Source organism: Zingiber officinale, chromosome 5A (assembly GCF_018446385.1).
Source record: "Zingiber officinale cultivar Zhangliang chromosome 5A, Zo_v1.1, whole genome shotgun sequence".
Lineage (NCBI taxonomy): Eukaryota > Viridiplantae > Streptophyta > Magnoliopsida > Zingiberales > Zingiberaceae > Zingiber > Zingiber officinale.
The window spans coordinates 143,388,576-143,393,540 of record NC_055994.1 but is presented as its reverse complement, the minus strand read 5'-3'; the positions used below and the strand labels follow the sequence as shown (position 1 = coordinate 143,393,540).

Sequence of the window (4,965 nt, the reverse complement as noted above, 5' to 3'; positions counted from 1 at the left end):
TCAGTTTTTTTAAAATGGTGCAATGTAATTGGGTTTACAAAACCCAACTTTTGAATTTTTGTAAATCCAGTACTGCGGACACCCTTAGAATTAGTTTTACGAAAAAAAGATTTGTTGGGGTGATGTGGCAGAGACGGTAAGGGTCGTGAGTGAGCGAATCTCTCTCAACAAACTCCCAAACCAATAACCACCAATCCAAACTCGCGGCCGCGAGTGAATTTATCTCTTGAACGTCGATCTTCCTGTAGCTAGCTAGCTAGCTTCTAGTTTTCCTTCCGCCACGAATTATTAAGCAGCATGCAGTAGCAGAAGGAAGTTGCAAGCAATCGATCGGCCATGAATCCCAACAAGTTCACGCACAAGACCAAGATCGAGAAACTCCGCAGAAAGGAGGGGAGGAAGGGGGAGAGCGCGTCCGGGGATGAGGATACCAACTTCAAGGCCCTCAATACCTACGGCTGCGACCTGGTCGAGGTGGCTAGGAAGACCGACCCGGTCACTTGCCGCGACTTGCAGATTCGCTTCATCACCAACATTCTCTCCCGGCAGCTTAAAAATAATCCCCTTCTGATCGGCCAGCTACATTTATGGAGAACAACCCTCGTTGAGGATCTTGCTCATCGTATCGCATGCGGAAATGTCCCGAGTAATCTGCTCGACGTTCATATTGTGGCGCTCAACATGGGCGCCCTGATGGCCGGATCCAAGTACTGCAGTGAATTTGAGGATCGCGTCAAGGCGATCCTCAAGGAAGTTGAGGGGGCTAAAGGCAAGATCATTCTCTTCATTAACGAAATCCACTTAATTCTCGATTCAGATAGGGCTGAAGGTTCCATGGACGCTGCTAAACCTCTTCAAGGCAATGCTTGCAAGAGGTGAGCTGCAATGCATTGGAGAGATGACAAGGGAGGAGTGCGAAAAGTATGTCAAGAAAGATGTCACCTTTGAGCCCCTATTCCAGCCGGTATACCTTATCAACGAAGCCTTTATAACCCCCGTTAGCTTCTCTAAAGAAATCAACGAGAAGCTTGAAGGGCCCCATGGTGCTCGAATCATCGGTGATCATCGAGCTCTTATTCTTAATAATGAAGGTGGATATTCTGTAAGCCATGGGACAGATCATATTCCTGTGACAAGGCTGCAGGGGCAGAATGAGAAGGAAATCGGCCTAGCAGAGAGGTTGCACGAGAGAGTAGTGTCAGAATGAGGCTGTCAACATTGTAGCCGAAGTAGTTCTTCGATCGAGAGTTGGCCTTGGGTGGCCACAGCAACCCATTGGCTCATTTCTCTTCTTAGGTCCAGGGCCGGCCCTGAGACATGTCATCGGACCATGGCCAAGGCCCTCGAATTTTAGGGGTTCCAAATTTGACATGTATATATAATATATATTATATATACTTAAATTGTTTTAATAAAAATCTAAAAAAGAAAAGAAAGATAAAAAAGGAAGGTAAACAATCCTTTTTTCTCTTTCTAAGATTTTATTTCTGGTGCAATTCTTTTTTCATTAATTTATTTACAGAAGTTGTGAGACTCTAAAGAGTAAAGTATGAATCTTGAACGCTAATTTCTTCCTTTCTTCTCCTTTGAATCTCTTCTAATTAAATTAGAAAAGTTTATTAATTTTAATTTCATCAACATCATCATTCATTAATATATAAACTTACAACGTAAGTTACCTACTTATCTATATTTTTTTCTTATTGTCAATATTCAATATTGATTTTTAATATTGCATTGGAGTCAATATTTTATGATTTTTTTTACAGATTGGAAAGAGTTTAAATAAATCATTCTAATTTTACTCATCATTGAATAAGTTATATCGATTGCTTTAAGCACAAACCAGACTTTATTGTTCTTTGACTATTATTTTTATTATTTGTGTGTTGTTTCATTGTTAGCTTTGTTGCTGGTTTTGTGTGATTTATTTTTGCATTTGAAATTTGTAATACAAACATGTTTCTAAAAAAAATATCAATCTTAGAGTTAGAAAAGAAACAAAAGAAAAAGAGTGGAACAGATTATTAAAACTCACAAAAGTGTTCTTCGTAAGTTTTTTAAAGCTAGCTCTTTAATTGAAAATTTAGTTGATAAATTGCAAGAAGAAAGTCAAGAAGAACTAAATAATCATGTAACAAATGAGCACTAATCGAGTAATCAAGAAGAATTAAATAATCATACAATCGAGCGGGAAGAATTGAGAGAAAATGATGATCATAATCATGCAACGAATGAGCAGGAATGATTGAGAGAAAATGATGATAACGATTTGAATGTAAATGACTTGACAATTTTATGTATCGAAAATGAGATGTTAGAAAAACTTGATTTTGAAGACCTTATTGATGATTTTACTTCTCAAAATGCTAGAAGATATAGATTTTTTCAATGGTTATTTCATACTTATTTTTTTTATTTGTAGTTATTAATCTTTTTTTGGAGAAACTTAGGAAACATATTTTGTATGGTGTTGTATTTTTTGAAGAATCTTGAGAAATAAATTTTGTATGGAGTTTACTGAAATATATTGATTTTCAAAATTTTCTATTAAACTATATTCAATTGAACGTTAGTAAAGTTTTTTCCCTAAGATGTCACTTTTCTCTTTTCGCCCAAGGGCTCCCAAAAGTCAGGGCCAGCCCTGCTTAGGCCTCGCCGGTGTCGGCAAAACAGAACTTGCAAAAGTTCTTGCAGAGCAATTGTTTGATGATGAGAATGATCTTCTCATTCGCATCGACATGTCAGAGTACACGGACCAACATTCGGTGGCACGTTTAATCGGCGCACCACCAGGGTGAGCTAGATTAATCTTCTCAGCTCCAAGCTTAATTCGTTCAATATTGTGGATCCCCTTTTGCTACGTACGCCTTCAAATGTACGTACTATTGCTTACTCTCAATTAATAATTTTTCAGGTACGTGGGTCATGAAGAAGGTGGAATGCTGACGGAGGCGGTGAGGCGGAGGCCTTTCAGCGTCATTCTGTTCGACCAACTAGAGAAAGCTCATGTGGCTGTGTTCAACACTCTTCTTCAAGTTCTTGACGGAGGAAGGTTAACTGACGGCCAAGGGAGAACTGTGGACTTCACTAACACAGTTATTATCATAACCTCTGATCTTGGTGCTGAATACCTTCTTGATGGAATGGCACTGCAGGGACAGGCGTCTTCGCTGCAGATTGGTAGGGGAAGAGTTATGATTGAGGTACGTACAACTTGCTTGCTTAATTATTCATCTAAAAAAATTCTTTTAATTTATTCCATTGAAATTAATGGTACATTAAATTATGATCTAATGCTGCAGGTCAGGAAGCATTTTAGACCTGAGCTCCTTAATCGACTTGATGAGATAGTAATATTTGATCCACTATCTCATGATCAACTTAGAAAGGTGGCTAGGCTTCAAATGATGGATATTGCTCTTCGTCTCGCCGACAGAGATATTGCGTTGGCTATAACAGATGCTGCGTTGGATGTAGTTCTATCTGAACCCTACGATCTGGTAATTAACCCAATTAGCCTCCATCCTTAATTGTCTAGTTTGATTAATTATTTTGATAGATAAATTAAATCGAAGATTGGCAAATTAAGGGATATATATATCTATTTGGGTTTTCAAGGTCTACAACGCAAGTTCAATTAGGAGAAGCCTAGCGAAGAAAGTTGTAACTCACCTGTCGAAGATGCTCGTACAGGGTGAGATTGATGAGAACTCAATTGTGTACGTCGATGTAGTTCCAGGAAAGAAAGAGTTGTCCTACAAGGTGGAGAAGAATGGAGGTTTCGTGAATGCCATGACAGATAGGAAATCAGACATCCTTACAGAGAGAGATACCACCCAACCGCCTTCATAACTAGGTTTTTATTAAAAATAAATTTTGGAAAAAGTTAGTTAATTATAATTTTAATGGAATAAATTAAATTAGTCATATTAGGGGTCTACCCTTTTATAAAAAGAGTGAATGAGTTTTTGAGTTGAAGTACCACTTGAACACTTGTATGTATGATTAAACACTTTTATACAAATTATGATTTAACAGTGAATTCAGTGGCGGAGCTTATTTTGGCCCGCAGAGGTATAAATTCTCTGGACCGTAAAGTATGATCTAAAGAATGTACCACTCTATTTATTAGTGGGATCACTCCACTTGTCATACAAATGGAATCTAAGGGATCCCACTTACGAGGTACATTTGGTCCAAGAAAGAACACATTGGGTCTCAGAAAAAATAAATAAATAAATTTATTAATTCAAATCACACATATTTAACACTATATTATGAGAGCTGCTTTCCCCACCCCCCTCTTACACACACCCCCTCCACCTCCTCTCTCTCTCCCTGCCAAAAGACGCATGTAACCTTCTCTTTATTTTTTTAAAATTTTTTTTATTTCATTTAATTCTAATTTAATTTTAATTTTTTAATTAATTTTATTTAAAAATAACTCTCATACAATTATATTCTTAATTTTATTTAGTTTTATTTTTTAATTAATTTAATTTATTATTTTTTATCAATACTTTATTTTTCAATTTTATATAAATTTTATTTATATTTATATTTTTTAATTAATTTAATTTATTATTTTTTTCATAATACTTATATTTTTTCAATTGATTTTTTAAAATTTTATTTTTTTATTAATTTTTTTAATCAATTTCTTTATCAATTTTATTTTTTCAATAATTTTTTTACATGTTTATAATCTTTTATTTATTTTTAGTTTATATTTAAAATTAAAAAAATACTACCAATTAATAATGAATACATTCATAACTTAGGAATAAACATATTTTTTTTTTCAAATGAAGAGTACATGTAATAATAAAAAAAAACATAAAAACATATAAAAATAGAAATCTTAAAAATTGATTAAAGAAATAAAACTAAATAAATATTAAAAAATTAAAAAAATAATAAATAAAATTAATTAAAAATAAAACTAAATAAAAATGAAATAAA

General features: G+C 34.6%; 1 pseudogene; it reads left to right on the top strand.

The window, feature by feature from the left end:
• Positions 1-336: 336 nt before the first annotated feature.
• On the top strand, positions 337-3,855 carry LOC121980111 (annotated as a pseudogene).
• The last annotated feature ends 1,110 nt before the right edge of the window (positions 3,856-4,965 follow it).